Source organism: Pleurodeles waltl, chromosome 7, assembly GCF_031143425.1.
Source record: "Pleurodeles waltl isolate 20211129_DDA chromosome 7, aPleWal1.hap1.20221129, whole genome shotgun sequence".
NCBI lineage: Eukaryota > Metazoa > Chordata > Amphibia > Caudata > Salamandridae > Pleurodeles > Pleurodeles waltl.
The window spans coordinates 701,432,378-701,446,550 of record NC_090446.1 but is presented as its reverse complement, the minus strand read 5'-3'; the positions used below and the strand labels follow the sequence as shown (position 1 = coordinate 701,446,550).

The 14,173-nt window shown below is 48.1% G+C and overlaps 1 protein-coding gene across 1 annotated transcript in view; it reads left to right on the top strand.

The window, feature by feature from the left end:
* The window catches only part of HSPA4 (heat shock protein family A (Hsp70) member 4), a 506,168-nt gene that overhangs the window by 211,182 nt on the left and 280,813 nt on the right, over positions 1 to 14,173 (top strand). The gene's annotated exons all lie outside the window — the stretch shown is intronic.

Below are 14,173 nucleotides of genomic sequence, written 5' to 3'. Positions count from 1 at the left end.
TAGACTGGGATGGATCAGAAAGATTGATGGCTGCAGAAGTCCCTAAGTACAGGAAGAAGGAGTCTTGGAGGTAATCATGCGGCTGGTGTGGAGCAAACCTGTTTGGGCATATTGACCAAGAATATCTTCCCGGATCTCTCTTCTAAAGCAGCCAATAAATTATCCCATGAGCCTGCTCTAGGGTGGGTTTGCAAGCCTTTCAGAAGGGCTTTGCTTTCCACTTTGGCCCAGCTTGAGAGCATTGTTCGCCAGGTCATTTTTGAGGGTGTGTGTGTGGGGACTTTGAATTGATTGTGTAGGCTCAATTTCAGCTTACATTTGATCCATTAACAACTTTGTTACCAATCGCCTTCAAGTCTTGGCTACTAATTTGATGTCCGCCATTATCGCTGAAGTATGGGGTTTTATGTTCATGTGTAGATAGCTCTTCTCAACTGTCACTTTATCAGCTTTTTGAAAGTTTCCCTTCCTGTGACGGAAATCATGCCAAGATCAGTACACAGTCTGTTTTGCTTTCCAAAGTAGCACTTCTCCTTTTGTCCCTAGCATTGTTAATTTAAATCTACTCACAGTTGGCTTAAACTATAGTTCACTCTTCAGTGCATTTATTGCTGGGGCTTTCTGTTAACTCTTGATTCTCCAGGACCTTCCTAGCTTCCACGAGTACATTGGGAGTCATGACTGCTGTCTTTCTTTTCAGGTAATAGTAGGTCAGTACACAAATCTGCCGTGGGGAGCTAGAGCATGTACAAGGCAGCTGTTTACAATTGAGGGGGCGCTCTGCATCTTCAGTGGGCAAATCCACAAGCATGTCTTGGGGGAAATGCTGTTGGTTAGGTCACAAGACCCAGTAATGTAAGCAATTCAGATCAGCAATTGCGCCGCCTTCGCAACTCTTACCTTTCCAATATGCTGACTCCTGAAACACTGCATCTGTGAACTGGGTTAATGTACTCATCTGCCAAACCCCATCCATTTGATTTAACTACTGAGCATGGTTTAATTGGAACATCTCACTCAAGGAAAAATATTCCTTGCAGTGAACTCTGTTCTCTCTGCAGGGTGCAAGGTGGTCCCTAAGTAGTCTACGGGTTATCTTTTGACCCAACTTGCCCCATATTCTAATTTAAGGGAAGAAGATATCATGTTCTCTACAAAACGGACGATTACCAAGTGTAGGAAGTTGGCTCTGTATGTGCTATTTCAAAGTAAGGAATAGCATGCACAGAGTCCAAGGGTTCTCCTTAGAGGTAAAATAGTGGTAAAAAGAGATAATACTAATGCTCTATTTTGTGGTAGTGTGGTCGAGCAGTAGGCTTATCCAAGGAGTAGTGTTAAGCATTTGTTGTACATACACATAGACAATAAATGAGGTACACACACTCAGAGACAAATCCAGCCAATAGGTTTTGTTATAGAAAAATATCTTTTCTTAGTTTATTTTAAGAACCACAGGTTCAAATTTTACATGTAATAGCTCTTTTGAAAGGTATTGCAGGTAAGTACTCTAGGAACTTTGAATCATTACTTTAGCATGTATACTTTTTACATAAAACACAATAAGCTGTTTTAAAAGTGGACACTTAGTGCAATTTTCACAGTTCCTGGGGGAGGTAAGTTATTGTTAGTTTTCACAGGTAAGTAAGTCACTTACAGGTTTGAGTTTTTGGTCCAAGGTAGCCCACCGTTGGGGGTTCAGAGCAACCCCAAAGTTATCACACCAGCAGCTCAGGGCCGGTCAGGTGCAAAGGTCAAAGAGGTGCCCAAAACACATAGGCTATAATGGAGAGAAGGGGGTGCCCCGGTTCCAGTCTGCCAGCAAGTAAGTACCCGCGTCTTCGGAGGGCAGACCAGGGGGGTTTTGTAGGGCACCAGGGGGGACACAAGATAGCACAGAAAGTACACCCTCAGCAGCGCGGGGGCGGCCGGGTGCAGTGTGCAAACAAGCGTCGGGTTTCCTTCAGTTTTCAATGGGAGACCAAGGGGTCTCTTCAGCGATGCAGGCAAGGGGGGGGGCTCCTCGGGGTAGCCACCACCTGGGCAAGGGAGAAGGCCCCCTGGGGGTCACTCCTGCACAGAAGTTCCGTTTCTTTAGGGGCTGGGGGCTGCGGGTGCAGGGTCTTTTCCAGCCGTCGGGAAATGGAGTTCAGACAGTCGCGGTCAGGGGGAGCCTGGGGATTCCCTCTGCAGGCGTCGCTGTGGGGGCTCAGGGGGGACAACTTTGGTTACTCACAGTCGTAGAGTCGCCGGAGGGTCCTCCCTGAGTTGGTTGTTCTCCACCAGTCGAGTCGGGGTCGCCGGGTGCAGTGTTGCAAGTCTCACGCTTCTTGCGGGGAGTTGCAGGGGTCTTTAAATCTGCTCCTTGTAACAAAGTTGCAGTTCTTTTGGAGCAGTGCCGCTGTCCTCAGGAGTTTCTTGTCTTTTTCGAAGTAGGGCAGTCCTCGGAGGATTCAGAGGTCGCTGGTCCCTTGGAAAGCGTCGCTGGAGCAGGGTTCTTTGGAAGGCAGGAGACAGGCCGGTAAGTCTGGGGCCAAGGCAGTTGGTGTCTTCTGGTCTTCCTCTGCAGGGGTTTGTCAGCTCAGCAGTCCTTCTTGTAGTTGCAGGAATCTCCTTTCTAGGTTCAGGGAGAGCCCTTAAATACTAAATTTAAGGGCGTGTTTAGGTCTGGGGGGTTAGTAGCCAATGGCTACTAGCCCTGAGGGTGAGTACACCCTCTTTGTGCCTCCTCCCAAGGGGAGGGGGTCACATCCCTAATCCTATTGGGGGAATCCTCCATCTGCAAGATGGAGGATTTCTAAAAGTTAGAGTCACTTCAGCTCAGGACACCTTAGGGGCTGTCCTGACTGGCCAGTGACTCCTCCTTGTTGCTTTCTTTGTTCCCTCCAGCCTTGCCGCCAAAAGTGGGGGCCGTGGCCGGAGGGGGCGGGCAACTCCACTAGCTGGAGTGTCCTGCGGTGCTGTGACAAAGGGGTGAGCCTTTGAGGCTCACCGCCAGGTGTTACAGCTCCTGCCTGGGGGAGGTGTTAGCATCTCCACCCAGTGCAGGCTTTGTTACTGGCCTCAGAGTGACAAAGGCACTCTCCCCATGGGGCCAGCAACATGTCTCTAGTGTGGCAGGCTGCTGGGACCAGTCAGCCTACACAGATAGTCGGTGAGGTTTCAGGGGGCACCTCTAAGGTGCCCTATGTGGTGTATTTCACAATAAAATGTACACTGGCATCAGTGTGCATTTATTGTGCTGAGAAGTTTGAAACCAAACTTCCCAGTTTTCAGTGTAGCCATTATGGTGCTGTGGAGTTCGTGTAACACAGACTCCCAGACCATATACTCTTATGGCTACCCTGCACTTACAATGTCTAAGGTTTTGCTTAGACACTGTAGGGGCACAGTGCTCATGCACTGGTACCCTCACCTATGGTATAGTGCACCCTGCCTTAGGGCTGTAAGGCCTGCTAGAGGGGTGTCTTACCTATACTGCATAGGCAGTGAGAGGCTGGCATGGCACCCTGAGGGGAGTGCCATGTCGACTTACTCATTTTGTTCTCACTAGCACACACAAGCTGGTAAGCAGTGTGTCTGTGCTGAGTGAGGGGTCTCCAGGGTGGCATAATACATGCTGCAGCCCTTAGAGACCTTCCCTGGCATCAGGGCCCTTGGTACCAGAGGTACCAGTTACAAGGGACTTATCTGGATGCCAGGGTGTGCCAATTGTGGAATCAAAAGTACAGGTTAGGGAAAGAACACTGGTGCTGGGGCCTGGTTAGCAGGCCTCAGCACACTTTCAATTCAAAACATAGCATCAGCAAAGGCAAAAAGTCAGGGGGTAACCATGCCAAGGAGGCATTTCCTTACACCAAGTGAACATCCGTACGATGTGATCGACCTTTCTATCATTATTAGTGAATTAACGCTTATTGAAACATGGCTGCATGATGACTCGTGCCCAGGCCAGTGCCTGTTGACGATCAGATTGTTCCCGTTGACAGAGCAGGCAAATGTGGAGGAGTATCTTTAATCTGCACAAAAGTTTTCCACTTGAGTCGCCATCTGATTTTGACCCGATTCTTTGTAGTGCGTTAATCTCTAGGATCTGCTTTACGTAGTTCATAGTGCTCTATCTGCTGCCCAGCTGATATTAGATACCATGACCCTTTTAGATGAGGACTGCTTGAAATGTAACAATATTATTGTCGTGGGGGATATTAACCTAGGTGCTGGTTTACCATTCAAATGCTAAGATGTCTGTTTTCATACTAGTTGTAAAGACCTTTACTCTAACTCAGTAGCTAAAAGTGTCCTCTCACAAAGGAAAAACATTGCCCCTATTTGGCCATCTTTCCCTAGGCTCACTAGAATTAAAATCTCCCCTCTTCTGTGGTCTTACTACTTGCTCATTTATTTCACCTTCCAAATGGAAAGATCTCTAGAGCCAAGATCCCTACAGTCAGGAAGAGTTTTAACCAAGTCTTCAAGCCACAGTTGGGCGTCTCGGAAACCCAAAAAGTAAAATACAACACCCTGATAAAATTCTATGCTCTTGCTCCTTGGGGTGGTATAAGATTCTGAAAGAGCTCATACCTACTAAAAAAGGGGCTAAGCGAACACATCCTGATGTTCCCTCTCCCCGCAAATACAGTAATGATTGCTGAAATATGTGCTTTTTAAAGAGATTAAACTGAAAACAAGACCAGCAGAGTGCCAATGGAATAAATCCTATTACGACCAGGACAGAACAGTTTCTGCCTCACAACAATAGCAGTGTAAGTTTGCTATTAAACAATCCAGAGCCGATGTAAGTGAACCAAATTATAAAAACCAACTTCTTTGAGACTGATGTTTGAAGTGATTGAATTTGCCAAACCCAAATGTTTCAACAGTGTAATAGCAAAGTCTGTGATTTTGAAATGTATTTGTTTCTTCATTATTGAAGTTTACTATGTATGTCAACATCAGAGCAAGCTCACCTTTATCCAGCCTGTCTAGTAACCACAACTTGCCAATGAAAGGTGGTAACTAGTTGAATTTGAGCTTTTAATATCCATAGATTCTCACGATCTCTTACCTGAGGCCAAACCAGGAACACTTTTTGCATCTATCCAGCAGAGAGAATTTGTAACGTCACCAACTGGCCCTTGAAACCTAGTTTCTTAGCTGTTAAACTCCTCTCAGGCATTGTTATAGCTAAATAGATAGTGAGGATAGTATGTACGGTATTGAAGCTAAACTTAACCTAAATGATGAATGGCCACACTTCTACAACTCTTACTAAAATACTGGATAAAGCCATAGTATCTCTATTAATGGAAAGGTATTGAGGAAACCAATTCTTTATATCTGGGACAGGTAGGGTTTTTGACTAGGACACAGAACAGAGTCTTTGTTAGCAATAGAGATTTGCCAGATAGATAATGGCGATACAACAGCCCTAGTCTGGTCAGTGGTCAACAGATGTTAATGCCGTTGACAATGCCATCTTGACAGTGATTTGTAGAGGTGTGGCAGTATCTTGGTTGTTTTTTGCTCTTTAATGTCTTGGTGTAAAGAAATGGCTCCCTGTTGCAGTTACCCCCCACTTTTTGCCTGATACTGATGCTGACTTGACTGAGAAGTGTGCTGGGACCCTGCTAACCAGGCCCCAGCACCAGTGTTCTTTCACCTAAAATGTACCATTGTTTCCACAATTGGCACAACCCTGGCACCTAGGTAAGTCCCTTGTAACTGGTACCCCTGGTACCAAGGGCCCTGATGCCAGGGAAGGTCTCTAAGGGCTGCAGCATGTCTTATGCCACCCTAGGGACCCCTCACTCAGCACAGACACACTGCTTGCCAGCTTGTGTGTGCTGATGGGGAGAAAATGACTAAGTCGACATGGCACTCCCCTCAGGGTGCCATGCCAACCTCCCACTGCCTGTGGCATAGGTAAATCACCCCTCTAGTAGGCCTTACAGCCCTAAGGCAGGGTGCACTATACCACAGGTGAGGGCATATGTGCATGAGCACTATGCCCCTACAGTGTCTAAGCAAAACCTTAGACATTGTAAGTGCAGGGTAGCCATAAGAGTATATGGGCTGGGAGTCTGTCAAAAACGAACTCCACAGCTCCATAATGGCTACACTGAATACTGGGAAGTTTAGTATCAAACTTCTCAGAATAATAAAACCACACTGATGCCAGTGTTGGATTTATTAAAAAAATGCACACAGAGGGCATCTTAGAGATACCCCCTGTATTTTACCCAATTGTTCAGTGCAGGACTGACTGGTCTGTGCCAGCCTGCTGCTGAGAGACGAGTGTCTGACCTCATGCGGTGAGAGCCTTTGTGCTCTCTGAGGACAGAAACAAAGCCTGCTATGGGTGGAGGTGCTTCACACCTCCCCCCTGCAGGAACTGTAACACCTAGCAGTGAGCTTCAAAGGCTCAAGCTTCGTGTTACAATGCCCCAGGGCACTCCAGCTAGTGGAGATGCCCGCCCCCTGGACCCAGCCCCCACTTTTGGCGGCAAGTCCAGGAGAGATAATGAGAAAAACAAGGAGGAGTCACTGGCCAGTCAGGACAGCCCCTAAGGTGTCCTGAGCTGAGGTGACTCACTTTTAGAAATCCTCCATCTTGCAGATGGAGGATTCCCCCAATAGGATTAGGGATGTGACCCCCTCCCCTTGGGAGGAGGCACAAAGAGGGTGTACTCTCCCTCAGGGCTAGTAGCCATTGGCTACTAACCCCCCAGACCTAAACACGCCCTTAAATTTAGTATTTAAGGGCTCTCCCTGAACCTAGAAACTAGATTCCTGAAACTACAAGAAGAAGAGGACTGCTGAGCTGAAAAACCCCTGCAGAGGAAGAACAGAAGACACCAACTGCTTTGGCCCCAGACTTACCGGCCTGTCTCCTGCCTTCCAAAGAAACCTGCTCCAGCGACGCTTTCCAAGGGACCAGCGACCTCTGAATCCTCTGAGGACTGCCCTGCTTCAAGAAAGACACGAAACTCCCGAGGACAGCGGCACTGCTCCAAAAGAACTGCAACTTTGTTTCAAGGAGCAGATTTAAAGACCCCTGCAACTCCCCGCAAGAAGCGTGAGACTTGCAACACTGCACCCGGCGACCCCGACTCGACTGGTGGAGAACAAACACCTCAGGGAGGACCCTCCGGCGACTCCGAGACCGTGAGTAACCAAAGTTGTCCCCCCTGAGCCCCCACAGCGACGCCTGCAGAGGGAATCCCGAGGCTCCCCCTGACCGCGACTGCCTGAACTCCATTTCCCGACGGCTGGAAAAGACCCTGCACCCGCAGCCCCCAGCACCTAAAGGAACGGAACTCCTGTGCAGGAGTGACCTCCAGGAGGCCCTCTCCCTTGTCCAGGTGGTGGCTACCCCGAGGAGCCCCCCCTTGCCTGCCTGCAACGCTGAAGAGATCCCTTGATCTCTCATTGACTTCCATTGCGAACCCGACGCTTGTTCTAACACTGCACCCGGCCGCCCCCGCGCCGCTGAGGGTGAAATTTCTGTGTAGGCTTGGGTCCCCCCCGGTGCCCTACAAAACCCCCCTGGTCTGCCCTCCGAAGACGCGGGTACTTACCTGCTGGCAGACTGGAACCGGGGCACCCCCTTCTCTCCATTGAAGCCTATGCGTTTTGGGCACCACTTTGAACTCTGCACCTGACCGGCCCTGAGCTGCTGGTGTGGTGTCTTTGGGGTTGCTCTGAACCCCCAACGGTGGGCTACCTTGGACCAAGAACTGAACCCTGTAAGTGTCTTACTTACCTGGTAAAACTAACAAAAACTTACCTCCCCCAGGAACTGTGAAAATTGCACTGTGTCCACTTTTAAAATAGCTATTTGTGAATAACTTGAAAAGTATACATGCAATTGAAATGATTCAAAGTTCCTAATGTACTTACCTGCAATACCTTTCAAACAAGATATTACATGTTAAATTTGAACCTGTGGTTCTTAAAATAAACTAAGAAAAGATATTTTCCTATAACAAAACCTATTGGCTGGATTTGTCTCTGAGTGTGTGTACCTCATTTATTGTCTATGTGTATGTACAACAAATGCTTAACACTACTCCTTGGATAAGCCTACTGCTCGACCACACTACCACAAAATAGAGCACTAGTATTATCTCTTTTTACCACTATTTTACCTCTAAGGGGAACCCTTGGACTCTGTGCATGCTATTCCTTACTTTGAAATAGCACATACAGAGCCAACTTCCTACACTTGGTGTCTATTTTATCATCAACGTGCCTCAAAGGTACTGCTTTCCTTGGATTGTTTTATATTTTGGGCACTCTACCATAGACATTATTGAGACCAGGACAAAATAGTATGCTATGTTAATTGTAACATTCTGTAACTGATGTTTAATATTTTATTTTTGGTAGCCATAAATTAGAGCTATTTGCTTGTTCAAGCAGCAGCAGTTTGAAACAAAGGTAGCGTATCTTAGGTTTGTTCCTTTGCTAGTGCTAGCAACATCTCATCCTGGTACTGGACAAGGATGTCTGTGTGCACCCCTTCTCTCCATTCTCAAGTATCCTGTTTTCTGCTTCAGATTTTTTTTTTTTTTTTTTTTGTGCATTTGGGACAACCAGCACTTCATATCAAAAGTGTTGGTGGATTTCTAGGTCGAGGATGTGAAACCTTTTGCCAACAGTGCTAAATTTGCAATAATCCGTCTTTCTTTGGTTGAGGCATGGAATTTCCAATAATTAAATGCAGTGCCTCGCCAAATACCCTGTGAGGAACAGATATTTTCCCATGTATTGAAATTCATATTTTTTTTCTGTGTTCTCCTGCTTATCTTTGGAAAAACAGGAACACTGTTACTCCAGTATTGGAACTATCATAGATTCACATGCTTGAATCATTCCTTGTCGTTGCGATGGGAGTCCCTGGTACCTTCAATTAAAACCTAATGGCCCTTAGGCCTCTCAGTTGAGCGCTCTATCAGTCATTTTAAGAAAAAAGGACCAAACGTACAAGCCTACCAATCAGGTAACACCACTCTTTAGAACCTTCTTGAGAGAAGCTCCAGTTTCTCTGATTTTATTTACAGCACGTCATGTTAGGGAGTCTCAGAACTCTGCTCTTCTCTACTTTGGAATAACCAAAAGTTTATACTCTTCACAACTAATTCTGACTGATTGCTGGTAAGGCCTCAACCATGTCTGACCAGGAGAAGAAGGGTTTATTCAGATCCTGCAAAACCTGTGGAAAAAGAGGTTCTCTCGTAGGGAAATTTCCATGATAGTCATAAGCACTGAATAGTTCTGCGCGCCCGCGGGGACCCTGGAGCACTGATCTGAAATATATTCTTAAGTGCAGATGGCAGCCTTTCTTGAAAAAAGGCCTGTTTAAACCATTTAAGAATAACACTGTGCAGCCTATGTGAACAGCTACACAGGCCAAATTGTTTTATTCTTGAGAATGGAAAGAAAGACAGCTGCAGTGTAAATACACCTTCAAACACACATTTATATTAGAAATGTAATAAAAAATAAATTCTAACACTTTATTTACACCTCCAAATGAGAATAAAGCAGGGCAGTGTAGCCCATAGGCTGCCATTATACAGGATGTAAATAGAGCTGTGCCTTTAAGAAAGTAAAGTCTTCCTGTATCCCATCATGCACAGCAAAAGGCAGTTGCCTCAGTTTTTTTCCAGCTCCTTCTGACAGGACCCTGAAGCATTGAGCTCTACCTTACAATGCCTTTTTTGACAGAAAATTCAATTAAAATCTTTTGAATTTCGATTTCACTCGACGTTTTCCATCTTGAGTGAACATTTGCTACCCTTTCCTGCCAAATTCTGACAGAAATTTAAACTTTACTGTCTTTAGAATGCCTTCACTTTTTGACAAGTGCCTTAGTTGTGGCAGGAAAAAGGCCAAAACAGACCCACACCAGGTCTGCATTATTTGCCTACCATCAAGTCACAAACCTGATGCCTGTGACATTTGCAAGACTTTCTCCAGAAGAACTCGTCGCAACAGGGAGAAAATTCGGCTTCAGGCAAGAGAGGACAGGAGAAGAAGTGGGCAATCTACCACAGAGCGAGGAGAAGGTCAGTCTTCTACCAGGGCTCTACCTGTGTCCTCTGGAGCGGCTGCCAGACCTGCTCACAAACGCCTTAGGTCTCCTACGTTCAGAGCATCGACGTCGAGACCGGGAACGGCGCCGGCATGTTCGCCGTCGAGACATCGCTTGACGTCGACGGCCGTATCGCCGCCAAGAAGGTCTTTGTCCAGATCGCCGTCGACACGCCGAGGACGATCGACGCCGGTGGACAGTACTCGTCGTCTAAGACGCTCGCTGTCATCTCATCGACATCGAGGAAGGTCACCGTCGAGAGGATCTCAGCGACGAGGGGAGTCCACGCCGAGGGGTACTCGCCGTCATCGTACGCCGATGTCGAGGAGACATTCAAAGAGGCCTAGGAGGGTTTATACCACCTCAGAATCCTCGGCTTCACTCATTCTCCTACCAACTTCACCTCAGCCGTCACCTCTGCCACAGGCACCTGTAGCAACAGCTCCTCCTCCGGCTCCTCCCTCAGAGTCAGTCCCAGTGACTCCAGCGGAATCTACAAGATATTCCCAACACTCTTCGAGACGCTCTTCTTCCTCCCAACACCACCATCGACATGAATCAGTTCAAAGATCTTCTCATTCACGTCATAGACATTCCTCATCTTCCACAAGGGATTATTCTCCAACACTATCAGACACACTGTAAGGAAATGCCTCCTTGGCATGGTTACCCCCTGACTTTTTGCCTTTGCTGATGCTATGTTTTGAATTGAAAGTGTGCTGAGGCCTGCTAACCAGGCCCCAGAACCAGTGTTCTTTCCCTAACCTGTACTTTTGATTCCACAATTGGCACACCCTGGCACCCAGATAAGTCCCTTGTAACTGGTACCTCTGGTACTAAGGGCCCTGATGCCAGGGAAGGTCTCTAAGGGCTGCAGCATGTATTATGCCACCCTAGAGACCCCTCACCCAGCACAGACACACTGCTTACCAGCTTGTGTGTGCTAGTGAGAACAAAATGAGTAAGTCGACATGGCACTCCCCTCAGGGTGCCATGCCAGCCTCTCACTGCCTATGCAGTATAGGTAAGACACCCCTCTAGCAGGCCTTACAGCCCTAAGGCAGGGTGCACTATACCATAGGTGAGGGTACCAGTGCATGAGCACTGTGCCCCTACAGTGTCTAAGCAAAACCTTAGACATTGTAAGTGCAGGGTAGCCATAAGAGTATATGGTCTGGGAGTCTGTTTTACACGAACTCCACAGCACCATAATGGCTACACTGAAAACTGGGAAGTTTGGTATCAAACTTCTCAGCACAATAAATGCACACTGATGCCAGTGTACATTTTATTGTAAAATACACCACAGAGGGCACCTTAGAGGTGCCCCCTGAAACTTAACCGACTATCTGTGTAGGCTGACTGGTTCCAGCAGCCTGCCACACTAGAGACATGTTGCTGGCCCCATGGGGAGAGTGCCTTTGTGTAAGGAAATGCCTCCTTGGCATGGTTGCCCCCTGACTTTTTGCCTTTGCTGATGCTATGTTTACAATTGAAAGAGTGCTGAGGCCTGCTAACCAGGCCCCAGCACCAGTGTTCTTTCCCTAACCTGTATGTAAGGAAATGCCTCCTTGGCATGGTTGCCCCCTGACTTTTTGCCTTTGCTGATGCTATGTTTACAATTGAAAGTGTGCTGAGGCCTGCTAACCAGACCCCAGCACCAGTGTTCTTTCCCTAACCTGTACTTTTGTATCCACAATTGGCAGACCCTGGCATCCAGATAAGTCCCTTGTAACTGGTACTTCTAGTACCAAGGGCCCTGATGCCAAGGAAGGTCTCTAAGGGATGCAGCATGTCTTATGCCACCCTGGAGACCTCTCACTCAGTACAGACACACTGCTTGCCAGCTTGTGTGTGCTAGTGAGGACAAAACGAGTAAGTCGACATGGCACTCCCCTCAGGGTGCCATGCCAGCCTCTCACTGCCTATGCAGTATAGGTAAGACACCCCTCTAGCAGGCCTTACAGCCCTAAGGCAGGGTGCACTATACCATAGGTGAGGGTACCAGTGCATGAGCATGGTACCCCTACAGTGTCTAAACAAAACCTTAGACATTGTAAGTGCAGGGTAGCCATAAGAGTATATGGTCTGGGAGTCTGTCAAACACGAACTCCACAGCACCATAATGGCTACACTGAAAACTGGGAAGTTTGGTATCAAACTTCTCAGCACAATAAATGCACACTGATGCCAGTGTACATTTTATTGTAAAATACACCACAGAGGGCACCTTAGAGGTGCCCCCTGAAACTTAACCGACTATCTGTGTAGGCTGACTAGTTTTAGCAGCCTGCCACAAACCGAGACATGTTGCTGGCCCCATGGGGAGAGTGCCTTTGTCACTCTGAGGCCAGTAACAAAGCCTGCACTGGGTGGAGATGCTAACACCTCTCCCAGGCAGGAATTGTCACACCTGGCGGTGAGCCTCAAAGGCTCACCTCCTTTGTGCCAACCCAGCAGGACACTCCAGCTAGTGGAGTTGCCCGCCCCCTCCGGCCAGGCCCCACTTTTGGCGGCAAGGCCGGAGAAAATAATGAGAATAACAAGGAGGAGTCACTGGCCAGTCAGGACAGCCCCTAAGGTGTCCTGAGCTGAGGTGACTCTAACTTTTAGAAATCCTCCATCTTGCAGATGGAGGATTCCCCCAATAGGGTTAGGATTGTGACCCCCTCCCCTTGGGAGGAGGCACAAAGAGGGTGTACCCACCCTCAGGGCTAGTAGCCATTGGCTACTAACCCCCCAGACCTAAACACGCCCTTAAATTTAGTATTTAAGGGCTACCCTGAACCCTAGAAAATTAGATTCCTGCAACTACAAGAAGAAGGACTGCCTAGCTGAAAAACCCCTGCAGAGGAAGACCAGAAGACGACAACTGCCTTGGCTCCAGAAACTCACCGGCCTGTCTCCTGCCTTCCAAAGATCCTGCTCCAGCGACGCCTTCCGAAGGGACCAGCGACCTCGACATCCTCTGAGGACTGCCCCTGCTTCGAAAAGACAAGAAACTCCCGAGGACAGCGGACCTGCTCCAAGAAAAGCTGCAACTTTGTTTCCAGCAGCTTTAAAGAACCCTGCAAGCTCCCCGCAAGAAGCGTGAGACTTGCAACACTGCACCCGGCGACCCCGACTCGGCTGGTGGAGATCCGACGCCTCAGGAGGGACCCCAGGACTACTCTGATACTGTGAGTACCAAAACCTGTCCCCCCTGAGCCCCCACAGCGCCGCCTGCAGAGGGAATCCCGAGGCTTCCCCTGACCGCGACTCCTTGAATCCAAAGTCCCGACACCTGGGAGAGACCCTGCACCCGCAGCCCCCAGGACCTGAAGGACCGGACTTTCACTGGAGGAGTGACCCCCAGGAGTCCCTCTCCCTTGACCAAGTGGAGGTTTCCCCGAGGAACCCCCCCCTTGCCTGCCTGCAGCGCTGAAGAGATCCCTAGATCTCCCATTGACTTCCATTACAAACCCGACGCTTGTTTCTACACTGCACCCGGCCGCCCCCGCGCCGCTGAGGGTGAAATTTCTGTGTGGACTTGTGTCCCCCCCGGTGCCCTACAAAACCCCCCTGGTCTGCCCTCCGAAGACGCGGGTACTTACCTGCAAGCAGACCGGAACCGGGGCACCCCCTTCTCTCCATTCTAGCCTATGTGTTTTGGGCACCACTTTGAACTCTGCACCTGACCGGCCCTGAGCTGCTGGTGTGGTGACTTTGGGGTTGCTCTGAACCCCCAACGGTGGGCTACCTTGGACCAAGAACTGAACCCTGTAAGTGTCTTACTTACCTGGAAAAACTAATCAAAACTTACCTCCCCTAGGAACTGTGAAAATTGCACTAAGTGTCCACTTTTAAAACAGCTATTTGTCAATAACTTGAAAAGTATACATGCAATTTTGATGATTTGAAGTTCCTAAAGTACTTACCTGCAATACCTTTCGAACGAGCTATTACATGTAGAATTTGAACCTGTGGTTCTTAAAATAAACTAAGAAAAGATATTTTTCTATATAAAAACCTATTGGCTGGATTTGTCTCTGAGTGTGTGTACCTCATTTATTGTCTATGTGTATGTACAACAAATGCTTA